Source organism: Meleagris gallopavo, chromosome 5 (genome assembly GCF_000146605.3).
Source record: "Meleagris gallopavo isolate NT-WF06-2002-E0010 breed Aviagen turkey brand Nicholas breeding stock chromosome 5, Turkey_5.1, whole genome shotgun sequence".
NCBI classification, from domain to species: Eukaryota; Metazoa; Chordata; class Aves; order Galliformes; family Phasianidae; genus Meleagris; species Meleagris gallopavo.
The window spans coordinates 39,979,027-40,004,361 of NC_015015.2; the positions used below are offsets into that span (position 1 = coordinate 39,979,027).

General features: G+C 40.1%; 1 protein-coding gene and 1 long non-coding RNA gene across 2 annotated transcripts in view; one reads left to right on the forward strand and one right to left on the reverse strand.

The window, feature by feature from the left end:
• The window catches only part of STON2 (stonin 2), a 65,653-nt gene that overhangs the window by 16,983 nt on the left and 23,335 nt on the right, over positions 1–25,335 (reverse strand). The gene's annotated exons all lie outside the window — the stretch shown is intronic.
• Positions 5,078–12,955, forward strand: LOC109367843. The gene is made up of 4 exons (XR_002115344.2): positions 5,078–7,651; positions 8,083–8,338; positions 8,804–8,871; positions 10,946–12,955. It is a non-coding gene; the product is annotated as an uncharacterized LOC109367843 (long non-coding RNA).

A 25,335-nucleotide genomic window follows, 5' to 3' on the forward strand; every position in this document is an offset into this window, starting at 1 on the left:
CCTTTGCTTGCTGTGTTTCCCTTTCTATTCCTACTCCTTCCACTTAAAAGGCTTCTCAGATTATGTTGAATGGATTAATCACTGTATTTTCACCATGTTTTGTCACATCCTATTGAGATATCTGTCTGAACTTGGGTATCTAAATATAGGCTATGTAAACAGGTGATTTAACCTAGTGTAGTTCTGTCCCAAATCTGCAGTAGTTCTAATACAAAATACAAAAGAGCTTGTTCCCAGCAGTGGGTTAGTGACTACTTAAATATGATTCCTGTTGCTTGGCTAACTATTGCAAATTCATCACAACTCCCAAAATAAGTTTAATCATTAAAAGAAGTTTAATTATCTGAAGTTTCAAAGACGTTATGCCATACATAGTATTCCAGTACTATTTAAAACACAATTAATTGCATCTATGCTCAATTAATTTAGCTCTATGAATCTCTAATCTTTATGAAAATTGCTATTTTTCATTTTAAATGTAAGCCATCGTGCATCGTGCATCGCTGAAGAAGAAATAGAAGCAAATTCTGTGTCAGCCTCTCACGGCTAGATTGAAGCAGACCTAATACTGCAAGCAAGTTGTTGAAAAGAACTGTCTTCCATACTCCATCCTAAGGGACTCTAGAAGTCAGCATCGTTTTTGCAAACTTTGTTGATGTTTTGACATTTTCTTATTGTTCTACACCTGTAGAAACTTACAGATTTGTGGGAGGTAAAACTACCATATTACAGGCATTGGTTCCTACTCTGCTTCCTTGTTTTCAATTATTTGCCCTGTGTCTCCTTCACTGATACTGACTCTTGCAACTGGACAGGGAAGAGAACATCTTCCTAGCAACTGAGCCTGAACTAACTATGAGGTGTACAGGTACCAGATAAAAGCCTAGTGGAACAGTGGTAGTTGTAGCTGGAAGTTTCATTGCAACCAGCCATATATGTTACTACTTGAGGGCCTTTTTTACTGAACTTGTTTTTCTTTCCTCTTTGTCTTTACACAATTGAAGAAATTCATTGAGCCTGGAATTCAATCAATTCAAGTGAGTCCTTTCATTATGTCCTGAGTAAAGAAAATGCTCAAGGTAACAAAATGAATTTACAACTTAGAATATTCCTGCATAATTTAATTTAAAAATATTCACTATTTAATTTGCAATATATTTACTGAGTAGTTAAACATTTCAGATGTGGTATGAAATAATGAAACAGTATTTCAGCAACTCAAAACCTACACACAAGGTAGCTCCCCTTTTCCTTGTACAGATGTCTTTGCTGTGTTACGTGCTCTCAGATATTTCTGTAGCTTTGTACGACCTTCATTCACATCCTGCAGCCTGTAGGTAATCAGAATGGACCTGTCTAGCCTTGAAACAAAATCAAATCTGTAATAAACCTAGTGCACAAAATTGGTATATTAGGTATCTACAGCAGATGTATCTATAGTTAGAAAACGTATTTTCCAAATATATTGTTCAGGTTTTAATCTGAAAACACTTAGAATTTGTGAATTCAATTAGAAAACACTAAGAAAATGCTTAGAAAAAATTACAGTGAAGAATGAAATGATAGTCTATCTGGAAATCACCTAAACAATGTTGCAAAGATAACTCATATTGTTTTGAAATAAAAGTGCCTGTGTGCCTGGGGCCACAGCAAACAAGACAGGTGGAGTCTCCAATTAATACATTTATCACTTCAACAGCAAATTCCAAATTAGACATAGATCATAGGACCAGTGACAAAGACTTTGCTGAAGTCTTTTCCTCATCTACCAGGTATGTGACTCATCACAGGAGATCAGGTTGGTCATGGAGGACCTGCCTTTCATGAACCCAGGCTGGCTAAGCCTGATCCCCTGGTTGTCCTGCACACGCTGTGTGAGATAATCTGCAAGTCACAGAAGAGTTAGTGTTTTGAGGAAATTGATAGAGCTTCCTGTCAGGTAGGAATCATATGATGACATTTTAAAGTTTGGAGCTAGTTTCTCAAACTGGGGTTTATGCGAAATGTTCTGAGAAACTGTGTCAAACACTTAGAAACACTGAGAAACTTTTTAAAGTGAAACACTTAAATGTTAACCCTGATCTTAAAGATATATCAGCATTTCCTTAAACAAGGTTCCAGGTCAATTTCTTCCTACAGCAGAATAAAAAAGTAGCTAAAAATACTAACTATAAGCATTTACATTAACAATAGGAGTATTTACTAATATAGATTTTTATTAGCTTAAACTTTTCGGATTCATTAGAAGGTGGAAGACAAAGGTGGTGGAAGGGTCTAACACTTTCAAGAAATAAAATGAATAGTATACAGTTTTTCTGCCTTGGTGCATGAGCTGAATTTATTTCAAGCCAGCATCCAACTTCTCTGAACATTTTTCCTTGTTTTCCATTGTTCTCTGTCTCCTTAACCAAAATCACACAGACAACCGCATTTAGAGAGGTGCTCTCCAAAAGATTTAAAGTCTTTACATAAAATTGCATATGACTATTGGCTATCTCAAACTAGATAGCAAAAATAAAGTATTTTAAAACTTTAACTTTTAAAGGAGAACAAAACTTTTCTAGAGATAATAGGAGACATTACGTACTCCACAAAAAAGCATTATTTATCCCTTGAAGGCAGCTTCCTTTGTGTTTTGTTTGTTTGTTTTCAAAGTAAAGAAGATTACCTTATAGACAGAAAGTAGAGTTCTTCTCTTACATGTGAAACAATGGTAGGGAATGATCCCAAAAGTTTTTACAGAAACAGAAGCTTTAACATTTAAGTCCTTCTGAGAGACACAGATCTAGAAAACACATTCATTTCCTTTAGCTCAGTTCCTGTGTTTCCATTAGCTGGCCAGAAGGTGGTACATTGAGACTAATATAACTTGAAGTCTTCAAGATTTTTACAAGATTTGGGAAAGACACGATGCCTATTTGAAGAGTTCACAGTACATATGTGGCATAAGATTATTGGTGTATAACTGGGCATCATGTGAGTCAAGTTGTGATCAGATCTCAGGTAAGTGGTGGAGAAAACATTTTGGGGAAAAAAAAAGCTTGTTTTTTCATAGAAGTTATTTCTATTAAGCCAACACAATACACTCATAAAGCAAACAGCAACTAAGCATACATGCATGATTCATAAACTATCACAAAGCAACTTCATATCCACCCTTGAATATACAGCATAGATACGACACATATTTTTACCACCAGGTCATCTAACTTCACTCTCAGCAAGGTGTGCTCTGTTCAGAGGATACTGAGACTATGACTACACACCAGCCTTAGCCATTATTACTACCAGTGGAATACTTAAGCTCCTAATATGGCTAATATGTATGAGAAGGCGTAGAATAGAGCTGGGAAATACAAAGCCAAACCTGTTCCAGCAGACAGATCAATATGAGAATGTCAGGTTATCTGGAGAAGAATAAATTCTTCTATGCCATCTTTCATCCAAAAGGAGTAAAAAAGAAATGAGAACAGAGGAAGAGATACTCATTACATTTTTTAAAAGCAGTTCACACCAAAGTATGTTAGCTATGATAAGTGACAACAGTTTGCCTCTGAATGTACTTTGGACTTTTCATCTATCCAGAGGACTACTTCCGTCTCTGAGTTTAACCTCAGCAGCACATGAGAATATACGTCAGTAGTACAACTGCTGCTGAGATGAGATGGTAGAACTCACAGAGAGATAGTCTGACAAATTAAAGTACATTAGTTCTTGGGATAATGTTTCAGGAAGTTTGTGGCATTTGGTAAGCTGAACAAATCTAAAGCCAGCACTAAAATTGCAAAGACAGTCCCACTCCATTTCTGAGGAGTCAACAGCAGCATGCTCTCTTTTATAAAGAGCAGCTACATATGTATTTGATATGTAGGCAAATAAGGTATGTCAATCTGTCATAGTTTAATTTAATAAGCAATATGCGATGGACTAGAAACAAGCCACAGACATTTGTAAACCTTCTTTGGTTTCATTCTCAGTGCTTGAGATAGTACCATGTGGGATAAGCTTGACATTTGCAGTGGCAGTCTGCAAGCAGAAATTTGGCCGCTAATGAATCCTCACAGAGTTTCGGGTCCCACTAAGCAACATAACCTCTGACTGCAAAGCAACACATTGTGCTCTTATTCATAGAGTCCAAAAAGCAGCTGACTATTGCAAAAGCATAGGTGGCTGGCTCTGTTAAATAAACACAAGAAATGTTTCCATACACATAGGAAAATTGGAGTCAAGAGACTACTACATGCATTGGATATCTGAAACAGTTTCACCAGTTTAGAAACTGTACTGGTAGCAGCCACACATAGTAACACCAGTTGAGGACAATTTGGTTGTCAGTGTGAAATAGCTGCCTGATCTCTGATTTTTAGCTGGGCACTTTCTGCATCACTGAAGCCAACAGCACCCCAACATTGTGCCTCAGCTTGTACGGATTCTGTACCAAAAAAAGTCACAGGGATGTCAAATACATGGGTGCTCAATTCACTAGTTACAAAAATGAACAGCGATGTTTATATCTGCGTGTAATTTTGGAGGAGGCAGGACAAGGTAAATCAGAGAGAAAAGGGATGTGTTTTGTCTAATGACTGGTATAAAAATATATAAAAGTAAAACTTAGAGTGAAATACAAAGATTTAAATCTCTTTACTGCATGGGAAAAAAATAAAGGGAAAAAGAAGAGGAAAAAAACAGACATTTGTATTTTACATCTTCACAACATATTATTGCCTAACTCTTCTGGCTCCCCCCAATGCTTAAAAATAGTAGCACTAACTTCCTGATTCCTGCCCCCAAGGCATTTCCCAGGATCAAGTTTTATATCATATCAAGTCAGCAGCTCAGATTCTGTCTGCCAGATTTGTCTGCATATCTCAAGTTATCTGGGCAAGAGGTAAACCCATATTTATACACCACTGTTACCCTGAGCAATACCAAAATGATTTGTACAAGATATGCCATTTCTGTACCTTACAAAAGAAAGAAAGAACAACAAAAACACAAAGACTCGTTTCCTAATTTCTAATGCAAGGCTCAGTGTAAACTTAAACTTCAACTGCATATTTTAATAGTTTAGTTACCTGATTAACTGTGAAGACAGATTTGTTCCATAAATGGGGGTCCCATTAAGCAACATGACTGCTGGCTGCAAAGCAACACACTCTGGTCTCATCCATACCCATAGACAACATAGCTGAAACTACGTTAGAGAGCTGAAGTTATCAGTGCTCCACTTCTTCCTGAAGCTGATGCTAGCATTTCTTCCCCTTGTAACTTGTTATGTAAACATTTTTGTTTTGTTTTGTTTTAAAGTGCAGGGAAAGACACGCAACTGAGGGCAGCCAGTTTTGCCAGTCCTTCCTGACTGAGAGCATCTGGGAGCTCCAGGCTGCAGTGGAGCTTTATGAATTAACAAGTGAGGTTCTCAACGCTAAGGTGAGAAATGCTATAACAAAGTCATAGGTAGGTAAATGTATATATGCATTTAATTCATAGAGGGATTTTTGGCACTTAACAAAAAGGACTGAAGGAGACTAGCTGGAAATATCCACATAGGTGTCACTGAGGATGAATCTATCAAAGTCACACCTCTACCCTCAACAAGTGATGATAACTACAGGTGTTTGAGAAGCAGCATGATGCAAAGGATATGATACAATAATGGACTGCAAAAGGCCTAGATGTTAATCCGAACAACATGACTGTCCAAGTGACATTCAACTAAGAAATCTATGTCCTCTGTTCTGCAAGTTTACTCTCTGTAGTAAAGTAAAAATACTGGTATAATGGAAAGTGTTAATGGCTATTGTCAAGTGTTGATGAATAGATTATAAATCACATTCAAGTTTGTGAGCTTTCTAGGCATCTTGCAGGATAAATGAAATACACAAGAGAGCTCTTTTAGGGAATAAAATAACTGGAAACAGTAGAAGGTGTGGTCCTTGGCCGAGTAAAACTTAACTCATGCTTGCCAAGACATTTCCTTGTGCACTGGCTGCTTGCAAGTATGGGAGCAAACAGAAAGGTGAAACTGCAGTAAATATATGGCTATGAAATCAAGACTGGATGCCTAATTACAGGACTGTCTGTGAACTGAAAAGAGAAATGCCACGAATTTGCTTCCTACTTTTTTTTCCTCCTCTAGGCTGAGAAGCAGAGCACTATCCACAGTATTTATAAGCAAGAAGCATTCCACCAAAAATATGGGAGGTAAGCCAAAACAGCCTCTATTACCAATCAGCAATAATCTATTTCCTGAGATCTCAGCACGACAATACTATTATCTTGAAAGTGAAAGAGTATACGAATGGTTCCCTCTGCCAAGACTGACCTAGTATTAACTAGGGAAAAATTGATCCTAGTTAGACAGCATATCTTCTATCAGGTTTTGATGCTGATAGTTCGGAAATTATCATATGAATTAGTGATTTAAAATATAGTCATTTTTAAATGCATCTGCCTTGAAAAATGTTGGAACGCTAAAAATTATTATCTGGAAGAGATGTTATTATACAGAAACATAATACTTAAAACATCCCTACAATTATGTTAGAAAAAAACACCAAACTATTTCATGTCTCATTTTGCTTCAAGTAGACAGCAAGGAACGGGACAAAGAAAGACCTGAGACACTGAGATGAAATGGTAAGACAGTGGGAGAAAACTGGATAAAAAAAGAAGAGATTTGGGAGCTTTTACAAGTCTGTGAGATGAGCATGGGACTGCTCCTCATTCTGTGGCTGTAAAGGTATAAAGACTGTTGTTACATGCTCTTCTAAATTGTGCTGAAAGACCTAAATATTTGCTGAGGGACAAATTGGGAAGAGTAATATATGGCCTACAGAGCTTGATCCCAAAGAAGAAAAGTTTCCGTTGAAAATATAGAGAGAAACCCTTAGGTTTCCAAACAGCACAGAGATCCTGCCCTATCTCAAAGATACTGCAGTGCACTTTTTATGGTTAGATCAGTGCAAGCTTATTTCAGACAAAAACCTCAGCTTCACTTTTAGAATTTTTATTAAGCTCTGGCTGAAGCAGTTGCAGGGCTGGCAAGGTTCTGCATAGCTCGTTTTCACTTCGTGAGGTTTTATAGATATGTTTTGGATGTATGCTGAGCAAAAATTTTTAATAGTGACAGGATAAAAGAAGAAATATTCCCATTTGTGGTAACCCAACATTACTCTTCTACAAAGTGACTCCTCTCAGTTTTTGTCCATCCATAAAAACTACAGTGGTGTCAGAAGGGCTGTCATAGAAACTGTTTTCAACAGCACGGCTGCATCAGCAACCACAGCTCACAGTAGCCTCACTAGACCAACTCCACAACCACACTGAGACAATAGTAGCCAAAACTGCTGAAACGAATGGAGCAAATCTAGCTTCATACAGGCATAACAGAAGAATTCCCCAGGATGATAGAAGACACAGAAAATTTGTCAGTGTGCTCATCTAAATCAATGTCAGTTAACTGCTCTTGTTGTAAGGAAGGACTCAGTTTTTGAGTCCTATTATCATTATGCAATACCATCAGTGCCTCAGCTCCAACCTCAAGGCAACTGTTGATGACTCTGGGGCTATTGTGAGGGAACGGATGTTTTTATGATGCACTGTTCAGACTGGTGAGGCCATTCCCCTCATTCACACTCACCTACTCCAGGTCTGTGACTCTTTTAGCACAGCCTTTTCCTTCAGGCCAGGCTCCCACCATCAAGTCCCAGCTGTTACAGCTATTCACAATTACAGGAAATGAAGAGAACCAAATACTGGGCTATTATCTTTTTTTATGTCATCTGAAGTCATGTTTTTCCCTTCTGCCTGTGCATGTGGAGTCACCACCACAGAACACAGGATTACTTAGGGTCAGTCCATAGAAGTAGCCAAAGAAGTGAAGCAACAAGCCTGTCCCAGAAGAGAAATGCCTGGGCCTTACTGCTAAATGAAAGCATCTGACCAAAAGAGAAACATGCAAGCAGAAGAGAAAGAAATGACCCATAATGCTACTGCCCTGCTCTGCAGTGAGAAGTGAAAAGAAAACCCATGCTTCCTTTTTCTTTGCATTAATTTTAACTTTACATTTCTTCCCTCCAGGCATCTTCCCTCCAAGCTACAGCTCTTTCCATTGGTATCACATAGACTATACAGGACACAAACTCCCTTATGCTGGTCCTACACAACTTACCAGCTATGCTGATTTTTTTTCCTGCTGTTAAGTCTCAGCTCCCCCTACCACCATGCAGCCTCAGCTGTGCATCCTCGTTCTTACTCAAATGAAATTCTGCATTCTTTTGATGGGGTGCAGAGGGAAAGAAAATACGGAAGAGACCTACTAAGTCTTAAGGATAAGGTCAGTATGAAATGGACAAGGTGATGAAAAACTCTGCCTTTATCAGGCAGTCCCTCCAGGCTTGCGTAGCTTTGGTGGCTGCTGAGAGACAAGGGCTGAGCACAGAATGTGACTGATGGAAAGGAAAACAAAAGGGGCCCCATAGCTGCTGTGCCCTGTAAACAAAGCACAGCTTTCTGAGTCCATGTGAGATTTTGCAGAAGAGCCTGGAAGGTCTGAGATCTGCCAAAAGGAAAGAGCAGTGATCAGAGAAATGAGGAGTGTGGGATAACAAAATGATAAGACGACTTTGACTACTAAGCGTGAAAAGAAAGGTACACTGTAAACTGAAAAGTAATTAGTAATTTATTCCTATAAAAAGATCAAATAGACACTTGAATGGCAACGTTGGCAATGGGCAGCAAACATTTAATAGATGATCAAAGCACCCTAAAGAAGCGTTTTATTGTACTTTGGCACTGACAGGTGCAGAAGAGGAGTAGCCTGAAAAGAGCAACGCGGCTATGGATAAGAACAACTGCCTCAGTTCACTAGTGAGTTATGTTCTAATGTCCCAAGAAATAAACTGAGCACTGCCAGGGAAAATGGGATTTTTCTTTATGAAGATAGTATTGCAAAATTGCAATGAGGAAAGGGGACTTTCTTTATCCCACTGGCTTACTCAGATATGGTGGGAGCAAAGTGTCAAGATAAAGGTCAGTTGGAATACTGACCCTCAGCTGATCTCCCCTAGGTTATGAAGTTTCAAAAAGATATGTTCTGGGCTCAGGGAAATGATGCAACCTCCTCAGTGTTGTACTTCCTCAGGGACTGCAGGTCACAGGTTCATGCCATGCCAACATCAAACAGTGGAAACAAAAAAGGCACATCCTGAAGACCAGGAGATACACCTTGTGAAAGGCTCTGAATTTAACCTCTCACGTGACATGGTATTGCTTAAAGGATTTGTTAAGGAACACAAGTCTGACCACTGAAAATCACGAAGAACTCTGCTCTTGTCATGGCTTAATGAAAGTATGTTTATGTATGAGACAGGGAAAGAGGCTGTACTAGAAGGGAATGTGTTTACTTGAACCAGAATTTTAGTTGCTTAGAAATGCTGACAGCTTGGAAGATTAAATCCTGTATTTACTAACTCAGCGGTATCCTCTGCACTAAGTTTCCCCATCATCTGTGCACCACAACATAAGCGCCAGCTTAGAAAACAAGACATCTGCTTGGCATGTGGCTAAACCTGTGGCAGAACGCTCTGAGCTGGATACAAACGTAACTGTGTCTTAGCATCAAGGTCACCAATGACTTCGGTTATAAGAATTGGATTCCCTCGAAGCAGACCAAACACCAGCTCTTTTACCATAGAATCTGCAGCTGTCAGCAGCCTGACCTTATGGGGCCACACTGCACTACATGGCCCTGTAGGCAAGCCAGACTCCCTGTAAATCTTTCTGAGGGATCAGGAAGCAATTACCAAATCCCAGCAAAACCTAATTATGCCCCTTCTCCTCCATCATGAACTATCATTTAAGAGAAGTCAGAATTACTATTCTCCTCTCTCTCCCCTACAGTTAAAACACAAATTATGGGATTTTTTTTTTTCCTTTCAACTTTTAGCCCTGTTCAGTCCTCTCTTTGTGCTGGGCCTTTTGTCCTGGGGAAGGGATAGCCTGGCTGGGAGCTGTGGGAAGACAACATCGGGCAGACAATGCTGCTGTCTGCAGAGCAGACATTGGTGAATGGCATAGCGATGGGCAGACAGAAGAATTTCGACCTGTTGCTATAGCAGCGGGGTGAGAGTGGAGGCAGTGCACTCGGGCTTGTGGCAGGGCCACCACTGTCCCCGCGGCCCACAAGCAATGCACTTAATGAGGGGAAAAGATGTTAACCCCTGTGTGTCCTTCACCCACTAAGCGGACGAGGCAGGATTTGGTAAGCAGGGACTCCTCTTGGTGGGAAGGGGGGGAGAGGGGAGTGGCAGATGCAGATTTCAAGGACTGAGTTGGAGCAAGTTAGCTGTCGCAAAACTATTTGTGAAACATTCAGGATTAGTTGCTTGTACAGACAAGCCTTGGCGCCCATTACAGAATATGTAATAGTTTGATCAAAATAATGAGCACAAAAAAGGTCATGAATACAGCACACGTGAAACATGCCCACTTCTGTGTCCAGAAATGCACAGCAATGTCCTGGGTTACAGTCATTTTTCAGAATGCTCATGGATCAGGAATGCTAGATACGGTATTGCAGCTTTAAGACACAACAACCAAACCTGCACATTTTATCTCTTCTTCCTACACAGAGTACTACAGTGCCAGCAATTAACAAGTCATTAATACAAGCAGAAAAGAACAAATATAAATAGCATTGACAGTATTATCCTCTGTAAATTTAGGGCTAGAAGAGGGCAGTTGCATAGGCTTTAACTAACTTTTGCCTCTCAGTATTTGCCTGTATGTATGGGCAGCTCCAGAGCATGCAGATTTACAGACTCCATTACTGAAGATTCTTTGAACAAACTGAAAACTTCTGGTTGCTTTTGTGATAGTTAAGTCACTTTTAGATTATATTTGATGAAAAAAAGAAATCAATTCTTATTATTTCCCTTATTAGATATCATAATACCCAGATACAGAAACAGGGAGAACACCCTCCAGCAGAGACAAAGCAATTCCCTTCCCAGCCAGTGAGAGGAACAAGATCTCTGGCTGCAACAGCTGTCTCCTTCAACAGTTTGCAAACTAAGTTCATACAAGTACACTGAAGGCAGGATGTTCCCTCATCATCTTTTTGGCCTGCAAAGCAGAATGAAAGTCTTCTGAGAACAGGAGCTCTCCTGAGAGCTTATGAACTTCAGGCCAGGACAGAGAGTCTCCAGGATTGGCATTCCTGACAGTGTTTCAACAATTCTCCTTCGATCCCAGATGGAACCTATACATGCAGAGGCAGCTGTATTGCAGACAACAAACTCTGTACACCTGAACATTTTCCAGCTTCTGAAAAAACTTTGGAGTTCAGTTTAAATTTGGGAAGAAACAAGTCCAGGTTGATTTTTTCTGTCTGTATTATTCAATTCATTTCCTAGCAATGGACAGCCTGGAAAGTGGGCTGCCACGGATGGCCATGCCAAGAACATCTCACAGTTTGGTAAAAGACTCCTCAGTGGGTCAGGCTCTGTGGGCCTTGCACACTGCAACAGGCGAGATGCAAACCAGAATGCTTATATAATACGAGCAGCAGCACATTCCATAAAAAGACAAAAAGGAGCCTTGCTTACTATGCTGAGCCAGTAGGAGCCACTTACAGATGGAAATCATGGAATCATGAAGGTGGAAAAAGACCACTAAGATTATCTAGCCCAACCACCAATCCATCACCATTATGCCCACTGAACCATGTCCCTCAGTGCCACATCTACATATTTCTCGAACACAACCAGGGACAATGACTCCACTACTTCCCTGGGCAGCCTATTCCAATAACTCAACCACTCTTTCTGAGAAGAATCTTTTCTTAATACCCAATCCGAGCTTCCCCTGGTGCAACTTCAGGCCATTACCTCTCACCCTATCACTTGTTGCTTGGGAGAAGAGGTCGATCCCCACATCACCACAGTCTCATTTCAGGCAGTTGTAGAAATCAATGTCTCCTCCAAGCCTCCTCCTCTCCATACTAGACAATCCCATTCCCTCAGCCACTCTTCATGAGACTTGTGATCCAGACTCTTCGTAAATCTCATTTACTCTTGTCTGCAAATGTGTGTCATTCAATGGTGTATTCAACACTTCGGGATAATGCACATGGATTTCACTCACGTAAGGATGGACAGAGGTAAGTAGGACAACCTTATGCGATGGAAGACACATTTGAAAGCAGTGATTCTGAAAAAAGATTTGGATCATTATCACCTCTGGTGCAACCCTAAGTCTAAAAGAACTGATGAAATAGTAGGATTTAGGAACAGAAACATGAAGCAGGAGGGAAAACAATTCACTTTGTCCACATAGTTCCTGGAGAAACACTATAAGCCAGTCTTTCATACAGAATACAAGGATGCAGAAAAATTGAGGAGGGCTCAGAAAAGATCCACAAGAACTATAAAGGAATAGAAATCCTATCACCCAGGAAAAGATAAAAGCTCAAAGGAGATTTGGGAATAGTCAGTCTGTGAGCACCTACACAGGAAATTATGAAAGAAACTCACTTTGACCTGATAAGTGATATGGATAGTTGGAAGGCAATGTGGAGAAACTAAGATTAGAAATCATATGCAGATTTTTAACATCAAAAGCAACTAACCATTAAACTGATCTACCAAAAACTCTGTGAAGTTTCTAAATCACCGGAGTGCTTTAGGTAGGTTAGGAGTTGTTTTAAAGAATTATTCTACTTCTCACGGGAGCTCAACCAGAGACATGCTGCAGTTCGCGATATGCAGCAGCTTCTGCAACGCGATCACTTTAATGATTTTTGACCTTTTAATCTGTGAAATGGTGAGTTAATTTCTAAACAGCTGTTCTCATGACTGTGCATGGGAAAAATAATGGCAACAGTTGTTTAGGTACAGGCAGTTCCATCTCACTCCCCTTGTGCTTAGGAATTTAGAAATAGCTGAATGAATATTAGTGGTGCTCCTTTACAGAAAAACACTGATGTAACTAGGTTAAGGATGGAGAGCTGAATTTTTTGAAATTGACTGGAAAGTAAAAGTTTCAACGAAAACCAGGATATTATTCAGGAGGCCCATGATAATTGTATCTGTGAGGATGTCCTCACACAACCTGATCTCAAAATGCTCAGACACCCAAGCTCTTACATATAATGATGCTGCAGTACAAGTACTGTTCAGAAATAACATAAGAAAGAAAGAACTGCATCAAATTATCTTTTCATATAGATCACAGAACGTTTAGCTGAACTTTCCTTTTTGCATTTCTGAACTCATTTGCAAACGCAAGCTTTGTCATTCCAGCTGCTGTTTCCTGCATACACGAGGGTAATGCGTTTCTTGTGTTTTCGACAAACACTGGAACACTGAAGTCCCCTAACAATGCAGCACTTGACTAATGTGAATTGCTCGCTCACCCACTGAAATTCTATACAGAGCAGCTCAAAGCTGTTAATCTTGCAGCAAAACCTGCTTCCAAACGTTTCAAACCTTCCCTTTTTTGAACATCAGTAGATACAGATTTTCTATCATCCCTTCAACAATATTTGGAGAAAATTATTATAGCCCTTTTTCTATGCTTCCGATTATCTTTTAATACCACAGGGAATCTTTTATCAACAAGGAAACAGCCTGCTTTTCCTCCGCCTGATCAGAAAAGTAATAACCTCTCACAAAAGTTCATGAACCAAACAGCCCTCCTCCTCCATATCCTCCCATGCAGCCAGCACTGTGAGCACAGCACGTTGCGTGCTGATTGAACTGCATGCATGTAACTTACAGCCTCTTTTTAATCACTTGTTCCTGGAGAACCAAAAGTCAGTCCTCTGCCTTATCCTACCAGTTTCACTGCACCAAAGTCCCGAGGGAAACAAAACTTTCCCAAGTCAGCGACACTGCTACAGGTTCCCTAAGACTCCATCGGCTGAGATTTCTTTCTTTCAATCTTCCCCACCCGTAGTTCCGTCACCGTCCTTCCGCCAACCCACCCACCATCCAGTCACGAACCGCTCTTACCGTACCTTTCTTCTTAAATTGTTACGCTCCCCTCCTGCCGATGGAAGAAAAAAAATAATAATAATAATAAAAAAAAAAATCACACAACAAAAAGAAAACAAACAAACAAAAAATTCAGATTGCTCCAATGAATGGATTCTCCCCTAACTGCTTCACTTCAGCTCTGCAGTGCCAGCCCTGGCGCGTCACCCGGCCGGCTGCCCGCTGCGGGAGCCGAGCAGGGAGGTATGCACTCGGCGTGCTGCGGCAGGACCCGCGGCTCCCCGCCTGCCAATCAGCCCGTCCTGCCTGTGTGGGCAGGGCAGAGATGGAAAAATGTGCAGGTTACTTCCAGATCTGCCGCACCCAGAAAAGCAAGAGGTGGAGAAAGCAACAGGCTGAGTGGGTGAGAAAAACTTCATGTGAAGCCCTGCCAAAGAAACTAAGCTTTTTTTCCCCTCCTTCCTTTTACAGAAAAGCTGAGTTTTTTAAAAAAAAAAAACAACAAAACCAAACCTCCAAACATTTCAGCTCATCACCTGCAAGAAACCTGGTAGCCTGCTCCCTGTGTCAGCAGCTGAATCACTTTCTCCAGTAAATCTTTCAGATTCCAGCTGATTTTAGGGCTTGAATTTTCTTTTTTTGATCTCAGGTGAACTGTTTTGGATTTGTTCCAGATTGGGTAAAATACAGAGACAACATTTAAGTGGGAAGCACTTAAATTTTAAAGACAATCTATTTCAATTTCTACTTTTGTACCTCCTATGCTCCTTTCAAACTAAAGGACAGAAATTAAGAAAATGTTTCTGAACATTAAAAGTAATACATACAGTCTTACAAAGGGAATATGAAAGACATGAAAATACTTTTTTGAAGACCAAGAATAGATTTATGGCAGAGATAACAGGATGTATCTGTTTGTGATAGCACAGGATTAGACTTCATGATCCAGGAAGTTTATTTCAGTTCTTGCCATAGAAGCCAAAATAAAGATGAAAATATAACCCATACACCAAACAGCCTGATTTATCAAAACAGAATGCCCCATCTGCCAAATACCCTAGTAGATCTTACCAACCCTCAGAACATAGCCTCCATCACCCCTATCATTACTCTTCTCTCTGTACCAAGCAGTTTGAATGTACAACTGAAAACATCAGAGACAAGCTGTCAGTGCCCATGGGGAACAGCCAGCATTCTTTTTCTCCATTGTGACATTTCAGGGTTACTCAGGTTTCTTCCATTTTCCCTTAATGGTTGTTGTGGAGAAGCAAAATTTGACACATTGAGGAAAACAGATTATTTGAAGGCAATGTTATCTGGATAATTTGGAAATCGTGGCAGAAATCTGGCTTACCAATAAATTACTGATTTGACATTCAAACACTTAAATAAATCAGTATAGAAATCATTTTAAATACACTGAATTCACTGAAGAAGGTAAATGGCTTTACAGTTTGAGTGGTGGAGCATGACAGTGAGTGGAATCAACAAGCTACGATTTAGAGGTTTTGGTCTAACAATGAGCCTAATTAAACGATGAAAGGGGGACTAGATGCTGGAATGACTGATACGAATAGGTACTGTAGGGACAAGTGTGTTGTCTTCTAGCTGGGAAAGGCATAGAAGAGCATGCAGTAAAACTTTTAGCTGCCAACCTGCAGAAAAGACACGACTATCTTAATGACAGGATGCACTGGTGCTGGTCTGCGAGGGGGAAGTCAGTGGTTAGATGCCCCTCTCTGAGAAGAAATACAAATGAAGAATGGCCACAAAACGTGCCTTCTTTTGCCAGCTTCTCCATCTAGGTCTTAGCAAATTTGAGCCAGAAATTAGGTAATTAATGGCAGAGTTTTATCATCTTCTAATGACCCTAACTCTGCCAACCATGAAGCCACTCCTTGCGCAACAGCATTGCTGCTCACTTTTCTCCTACACCTTGCAAGAGCTTTATACAGCAGACAGGGCTTTCTCTATCAGTACAAAAAGGCATCTTTTGTTTCAGAGGCTGAAAACTCCCTGGCCTATAGCAAGTTGAGGCTAAGGCAGAATGAGATGGAGAAATTAGCCCAAGGACAAATTGCTTAAATAAAAACTTGTAAAGGTGCGGAGCTTAAACAAACACCACATCTAGAAAGAGTGAAAACATGAACCTGCTCTCATGACTTTCCAAGTGAACAGTGATCCTTTTCTCACGTTATCCTTCTTCCTTTCAGCCAAGTGAAACCTTTCTGTAGATAATTTTGTCTGCTGATTTGTCTTTGTGTGAAACAGGAAAGTAAGAGAAGCAGGGAGATGAAGTAATCTTCTCCTAGATGCTCTCCTTTGTTTCTTGTTCCCAATTAAATCCATAATTAATCTGGCGACCAGGACCGAGCACTACATGAGGTGCTGGTATGTCATGGACATAGTGAAATAAACTTGATCCTCAGGAAAGAGAGGTTTTTCCCCTCACATGGTATTAGTCCCTTGACTTGTTGTCTGATAAAAACTTTTAAAAAGGTGCAGTGACCTCAAAGTAGGTCACAATCAGATTTTTAGAAAGAAATTTTTTCTTTCCAAAAAAACCTCATGGCTTAAAAAGTTGTTGTTTCCTCTAAACTGAACATCTTGAAGACAGCCTTTGTGAAAAATCAGAATTCAGTCTAGAGTATCTGTTAGGCTGGTGGCTAGGGGATTCTGTTTGGTTCTAGGAAACCCAGGTCTAACTCCTGTCTTGTTGAACAAGAATAAAGTTTGAGCTTCACATCCTTCATTGTAGAGAAGGACTCTACACACCATGCTATTGCCAGCTCAAGTTCAGCCTTTCAAAAATTCCCAGTGAACCATGAGGGAAGTTCTGGCAAAGCCAATATAACCACAAAATTTTTCCAACTGTCCTCACAGAAAAATTAAAACAGCTTATCAATATTGGATGTTGAGTCCAGTCCACCCCTCTGTGGCAATACATGATTTCCCTTATGATGTATTTCAATTTGTCAGATGTTATCATCATATATAAATAATCAGTGATGCGGCCTGTTTGTTAGCCTAATTGCTGAACAAATCTCTGGACTCCACAAGCTCTCCTGGCTACTCATGATTAACAGGTCTATGTTTCATCACAGCTCACCAGGTTTTATTCATATTCTTCCTTACAAAAGATGAAACCTGAATCAAAGTCTGTTTCAACTCACTTTCCTGACACATTTGAAATATAGAAAACAGACAAAGTTTTGTCCTTAAACAGTATCTTGTCTCTGCTGGCCTGTGTTCATCCTGCAGCAGCTGAGAGAACAAATCAAATCCAGTCTGCACAACTCAGCTGAACACAATCCCATATCAGCTGCATTTGGCTTAGATTTATAACTTCCCCTGCAACCAACAGGAGCCATCCCAGGGCCCTTTTCTTGGGAGGAAAAATGGCAAAATTAAAGCCCAGTGGCCCAAAATGCATTTCTGGAGTACTGTCCTGGAAAGATGGCAGTGATGGTTCAGATCAAAATATATTCAATAATTAAATAAAAACCACACACATCAAAACATGGGAGAAACAAAGCTATAAGTAAAGAAAGGTACCAAGATACAAAGGGAGGAAAGATTAACCAAAAGCCAGATAACCTCAGCTATGTAATAGATGGCTCAATGCAGGCACTCATTAAAGCAAAATATGGCTTCTCATAACTGTAAGAATGAAAAGCTGAATCCAGTAATATCAGATGAGTCTCTGCTTGCTACTTGTTTCCACATGGTTGAAACAGTGTTTTGCCAGTAATCCCTTAAGGTCTATAAAGAGTGTCTGAAAATGTCTTTTCCTCACAAACTCTTTGGATGACACCTAAATATAAAATTATTTACCTGGTGCTGCAAAGCAGCCTGTGATTCACACCAAAGAGTATTGAATTTGTGTGTAAGTTGTAGGAAGGTGAGCCAGAAACCAAAGATTTTACTTGTATTGTGCACACATTATTTGTATAAATGCACATACACACATATATAGAAACAAATAACACTATGCATACTACTACTTGTATATACTGTATAGTTATATGCATACACATATGTATATGCTTCAACAAAGAGGGAGCGTCCTGTTTTTCCTGCTGTGTGCTAACTCTGTATTGTGACTTTAAGGCACAGAAAAGGCAAAAGCCTCATTGCTGCATAAGCCAGTGCCTGGAGGAATAAACCTGAAATTTTAACTCCTGACCATAATAAATGGAGATCATACCACTCCCTCCAGAGCAGTAATGCTGAAGGGAACAGAGATCTCATTTGAAGAAGCAGCAAAACCAGTGCCAAAGTAAATGCATCATCCCCAGGATTTATGATGAAGAAATACAACTTAAATCCCCATCCTTTCATTCTTCTGGAGAAAAGCAAACTCTGACATGCTCAGGGAGTTACATATCTGTGAAACAACTCCTAAGGCTTTAATGACTATTACAAAAAGCTGTTTTATTTGGTGTTGCCCGTAATAGCTTTAGCTTCAAGTGGAAGATGCTTTTTCATCAAAGACTTGTGGATAGTCTGTCACATTACATAGAAGTCATATCTGTTGTAACTTACTTCTGATTAAAAAAAAAAAAAGAATGGTAAATATCTGCCCCACAGTGCCTGGAAGAGAGAAGCCTCAGCCACTCTAAGGACAGGCATATTGCATAACTAAGTTTCTTTAATTTAGAGGAAACGTTGGCTATGATGTTTCTGATCAGGCAGCAGGCACAGACACTGTGGCAACTAGGTGCTATTGGCTTTACCCGTGTAATGCCATGGGACCAAGTGCAGCATGGCTAAAATCACGTGCAAGTAACTCACGTGAGAGATGATCCTGGCAAGTTACAAAAAATGGTAGTTACACTGAGACCGCGTGACATAACCTTGCCCTAGCAGACAGGCTGCAGAGCCACTAATTGTGCTAAGAATGTGAGAAGCCAAACAAAGGCTTTTGAAATCTGAGGCATTACGGTTGATTTGTCCAGGTCACGGTCTGAACAGATGATGAGGCCAAATAAATTCTCCAGCCCAGTAAAATGAAGTTTAATGAAGACTTGTTCAGTCAGTCTTATTAGCAAAGAATTGCAGTGCCTAAGATGGAAGGGCTGTTCTGCTTTCAATAGGACACAAAGGGTGCTAATTTTTAATATCTGCTCCACTTGATGCTCCTTAATATTCATAAAGTATGACAAGCTGAGAAAATCAACATGCAGCTGATGAAGGCAGCCTTTGCGTTCAAATGGGACAAACCATAGAACAGAACATTATGTTGGAGTATCTTCACCGCACCCATCTTTCCTCTTCACAGGAATTAAAAGTGACTTTATCCCTAATTGTGCTAGTAACAAAGTGAATTATTCTCTGTCCTGCCATTCATCAGAGGACAATGAGAAAGCAAAAAACATGCTGTGGCTGTTTGAGTCCCACTTCATTGTCTTAATGATTCTTTTCTTTCCCTGATCTGCACCAAAATTGGTATAGCCACCATTTTGTAGAGGTATCAATTTGAAATTTATTTTAAAATAAAGTATGCCTGCAGATCTGATGCACAGATTTGACGCACAGTTTAGTAATCTTCTTAAACATTTCTATATGTTCACTATAACATTTTCATCTCTTCAAATATATTCTCATTTGGTTGCACATAGTGGAGCGGAAATCAACTTTGTTAAGAGCAAATCCACAAAGTCACAAATCCAATTCCATTAACAAGAACAAATACAGAATGTTGCATTTTCCAGATACAGCTGTGGTTTCCTGAGTTGAAAGCTTTTAAAACAAACAAAACAAGGAATACAGAGGAAGCACTATGTTTTTAATTTTTGGGGGGAAAATGGTGAAGAATATTTGCCTCCAATAATTACAATGCTATTACTTTTAAAATAGCAGGATAAATTGTTTTACAATTTAGTTTTGGCTATAGCAGTTTGGTGCAAGTTCAGCAAATTTGCCTCTATTCAGTACTTTTCTTGTAAGTTGCATAGAACACTGTAGGTGATTGCCCTATAAAACATGATGATCATTTGTCTTAAAAAGACATTCACTGACTTGAGGGGAACTTTCCCAAATTACGTGAATTTAATGGAATTGGAGTCAAAATGCTAGATTATAAGGAACATAGAGTATTTTTATTTGTTTTTGAGAGCAGGAAGATTGAATGAATTTTGAAATAATGAAAATACCCTGAAAATTTTCCCCCAGAAATTTGAATTTTAAAGTTAACACATATTTTCTTATGCAGAAATAGAGATACATACTGTTACAGTTGGTACAACAGCCGAAAAGATTATTGTGGTGAAAATGGGAAAAAGAAACAAACAAGGAAGGAATACTCACCTGTATCCAAAGATATAGGTTTGCAAAAGATTCCACAGATGAGGGATCCCCAGAAAGAGAATCTTCCCCAGTAGCAGTCAGCCCTTAAATGAGGTCTAAGAGAGGTGCAGGCAGGCTCCATTCCTTCCAGTCACACAGGTGAATTGCCTTCACCTATGCTCCCACAGCTGACTCAGTCTTTTACTCAGGTGCTCAATCAGTGGCTCAGGCTCTGACTCAACATTTCCCATACACAGACAAACATTACAGCTTCAGATTTCTGCAGATTTCTGTGATAGGTGCAGAATTTACTGCTGAATAAATTATCGCTGAATAAATTTAAATTTTACTGTAGTGCATTTGAATAAGCATTAACTACTACTGTGGTTGGTGTTTATTTTTTCAGAGGCTACCATTAATTCATTACCTTGCAATAGTGCTACTGTGATTATCCAATAAATGAAGAAGAGTTTAAATTCTTAAGCAGATTTTGAAGAAATTCTTCTTCGTGACGAAAGATCCTCAGCCAAGAAAGGGGGGAGATAGTACCTTTGTTCATTTTTCTTTCACTGAGAGATGGCAAAATGCAGCAGGTTCACTTGCTAGGAAGAGGCTGAAGTAAACTGCATTACAGCATTTCTAAGTGCAAAAGTACTAATGCAACACCCAGAAGTGAAAAAGCAGACAGAAGAAGAGAATATCTTGAGGAGGAGGAAGGGAAAAACAGACTGTGTGGGTAAAAGAACAATTCTTAGAGCTAGGTGATGGATTTCAGAGATTTCGGCAACTAAAGTTTTATATCTACCCGTAATATCTCTGCTTCATAGATGTATAGAACTAAAACAACACACACAAAAAATAAATCCTGGACAACACTAGGAATTCAGACAAAGGTTACACAGGTAGAAGTTTTGCCTGATTTTTGTAAGCAGGTGTTTCAATGCGGTTGGTACAACAGTCAGTCTGTTGAGATGTGCAGAAAATGCCTTTGAGTGATTTACTAAAATGTCGGAAATGCGTAATGCTGGCAATTCTGGAGGAAAAGAATGACCTCACCTATGATCTTATCTACAGAAATACTGCAGTTTCCAACAAAAATTGACTTTACTAACTGAAGAATGAACCTTCTATCCTGAAATAAGAGTCACTTCTGGGAAACAATATACAATCTTTCTAAAAACGTACAAAGACCAACAGGTGAAAATTGGAAATTTTTCTCCTTAAAATTCTAAGAACATGTAAGGAGGCAGTATCATTTGCAATGATAGTACCTGAAACAGAACTGTCTTTCATCAGGAAGTCTTTGCTGGCTCCCTTTTCCCTTCAGAAAAGAGCCATGAGGCTTGAGAGTTATTCTGAAACTTCTTGATCAGACAGTGGAAGGGCTGATGTGGATTAAGGTCATTTCATTCATAACACAGTAAAAAAGAACTCAAATGAAGACAAAAAGCTATGGCCTATACAGATCTGTCCTCATATGTTCCTGCTTCTCATTTCTTCCTGGAAAAATAAATCAAGAAGGGTGGCAGCTGAGTTTCCAGGCACTAAAGAAGAAACCTGGAAGAGCCTGGTCACATGCTGTTTGGCTTCAAATCTCCTCAGGAGCAAGTCCCAGCAATAATGAGTTAATGTTGAGAGTCTTCCCTCACTGAAGAGCAGCTCATCAGATGGGATGAGTTCCTCCTACTGACTTGATTTTCTTTTCATCTAGCAGACATGGAGCTGCTGGTTCAGGCAAAACTCAGTCTCTCTTCTCACCTGTTTGGTCCACTAGTTCAGCCACTGGGCTGCTCAGAGGCATGAGACAAACTGGTTTTGGTCTGTGGACACAGCAGGACACAGCTCTTCAGGACAGCTTCTGCAAACCTGCTGTGCCGTGTCCCTCACTGTAGCTCTTGTAAAATGCACAAAACCTTAATGTGAGAACAAAGAAGAAACTGCACAGCTCTTCAGCACTTAGGTCTCTTGCTAAGTGAACTGCCTGGTGAAAGTAGATGATACTGAAGATACTTTCTCTGCATTTTCACAACACTCTTGCCTTTCCTAAAAGACCCTCACCACTACACCACTGTCATCTGACTCTGTACTGTTACTGAGATGCCACCCAGTGTCAATGCCTTAACTGATGGAGCACGGATCCCCCTTAGCTAACCCACTTTGACTTTTGTGGCAGCTCAGTTCACCTGACACTGTTTGTCTCTCAACACATATGTGAGTAATTGGGAAATCAAATACTTTTCATGATGTCTGAACTATCTTGTGACAGACAGGCTGGTCCGTGCAAGTACAGAACACAAAGCAGCCAAAAGAGCTCAAGCAGATTTCTGAGAAAAGTCATTGGATCCTGTAATTTCAAACTGAGTAAAGTTGGAAAGTGTACCTATGGGATTTGACAACATAATGGGGAGGCTCTCATAGCACTTGTTTATATCTGAAGAATTTACACAGGTTTAAGCATAGATGTGTAACCTTAACAGTGCTCTGAGTACATACCTGTGCTGCAGACCCCTGTCCCTGTGTCTTCACTGCTTTTGTAGCCATGCTAACTCAAACAGAAAGCTGCTCACAATTAACGCAATCTGTATTTGTTTTAGGGTCAGACATACCCACCAAGCCTGGAGTTTACCATCAACAATGGCTGACCTGTGTGAACAGAGATAACAACTGCACAGCCCTGCTTAAGCCTTCCCACCTAATCATAGCAGATTGCCTCATCACAAATACAGTCTTTAATACAGCGCATGTTGGTGGCTTTACCAAGAAACGGATATTGTGCTGACTGAGTTGAAGAAACACAATGAAGATTGTAGAGTCCAGTTACAGCATTTGCTGGAGAGACACTTCAGCATTCAAAAAAGCGAAACAATGTATGCGCAACTGCGTCAATGGAGTGAAATGCCCTTTTTGTTTCCCCCTCCTTGGAGACTAAGAATTCAAAAGGTTTGCAGAGAATCTTGCAGGTCTCCCAGGATACCCCATAGTTCACACTAATAATGTGTTGCTGGAGGCAACCAAGCCTGAACAAACAAATCAATCTGAGGCAGGAGGAGTGATGGGTTCATGAAAGCAAAGTCTCCAGTAAAGCCCCTCTGTTTCTTTTATGTAAACTTTCCCACCCAGATCCCAATTCTGCTTGACTAGTGAAGGGCCTGCCAACAGAGAAGTGCAGCACAGCACCCTGGGTGGAGCTCATGTCCCACTTTCGGAGCCAGCTCACTGTGCTGCAGGCAAAGGCCCACAGCCCCAAAGGGCAGTGAGGCAATGAAACTGGCATGCCAGCTGCCGCCTCAAATCAGCAAATGCCCTTCAGTTGTCTGTCCCACTGGCCAGACCCCGCACCCAGAGCACTCTCTGGGCCCTGCATGCCACGCTCTGTTCTGTTCAGATCCCTCTCAGAGACTCATTCCTGCCATAAAGTATACAAACACATGGTTAAGTGGAGGCAGCATATAATGGGCACAACCATATGGAAATCTTCGTACTCTCTGCACGTTTCTGCTGGGTTTTTCTGGAGAAGGACCTGGCTGCATCTTTAGCTGAAGGGAATCAAGAATGTTGTTGGTGCTTATGCAAGAACATGAATTTATTTCCTTTCATTCAAAACTGACAGTCTTACCACGTATTTCCCGTTAAGAACACGTACATCTAAGCACCAAACTCACCTTTATGCAACTGCATAAAAAAGAAATTTAAAAAAGAAGATTCAGATCTGGGAACATACTGAAAAAAAGTGTATGTGCAATGGACTAAAGCTGGGCAACTGCATGTGCTTTGTACCTATTCTTTAGAGACAGAGATGTATGGATAGAGATTATTTTAAACACTAACAGGCCTCCACAATTAATGACCATACAACATGTATCCCACTTTTTCAAAAGGCTCAGATCTATCAGATTAGCCTGAAAACAGACTCAAAACTACTGTATTCCCTCTGCCCATGTCAGCATTGCTGTGTAGAGCCATCCTCTTTGCAGAGCGAGCCAGAAAATCAGGACTTTCAAAGACCCACTTTAACATAATGTGAAACCCAGGAAAGTGACAAGTCTAAGCATCTCAGATAACAATCAAAAGAGCTACTTGCTAAACACCTATTTCATATGATGAGACCCTTTGTTAGGAACCATTAGCCTCTTTGTCCTACACCTCACTTCTTACTTTGGTACAGAGCACTGATGCTTTGTACCAAATGCTAATACACTAAATTATTCCACAGCCCCAAAACCTGGCTTAGGGTGTTTCAGAAAACAGCGCGCTTTGTAATTGCCATTCCATTACTACATTTTTGAAAATGATCAACAGACCCTCATGCTAGAGCCAAAAGGTGTCTATTACAGCCACTTACCTTCTCAAATCCTACCTACACAAAGATTTCCACCAGCAAGAAGATTACTACAGGTGGCTGCACCCACGGGGTCTCACAGTGAGTGCAACAAGTTACTCCTCTTTCAGGTGCCTGCACTCTTCCTTGTGCATGCATACACAAAGCCAGCTAAAAGACGTTGCACCAAAGGTAATGAATACTTGGCCACTATTCTTTAATGCAAATGATGATGCAGAATGTAGTGATAAGAGCACAAGAGGCAAGATAGATAATTAGAACGAGGGAGTGGAAATGAAAATTAACATTAATGAGGTGAGAAAATACTTTTAAGAGATTACTCCCTCAGATCAGGAGGGATGATCAGCCCCATCCCTAAACTCTAACAGAACTGACAAATGCAATTACGGCTTTGTTCCCAAGGATTTTAAAAGAATCAGTTCAGGTGGGAATGGTGCCACAGAACTGGAGAACAGCACACATGGTGACTATATTTGTAAGGTCTAAAAATGATACTGAAAAATAATAAGGCTGAAAATCAGACTACAATAGTGTACAAGGCTTTGTAATGAAAAAGTGAAAAGATGAAAAAGGGATGGAATATAGTTTTAGGAGTTAGTTTGTTGCAGCTAAACCTAAGAAACTTCTCCGACGACTGATTTTCTAGACCAAAAATAGACCCATCTGCATTAGAAAAAGCAAATTTATTTACTATTTACATTTTATTATTAT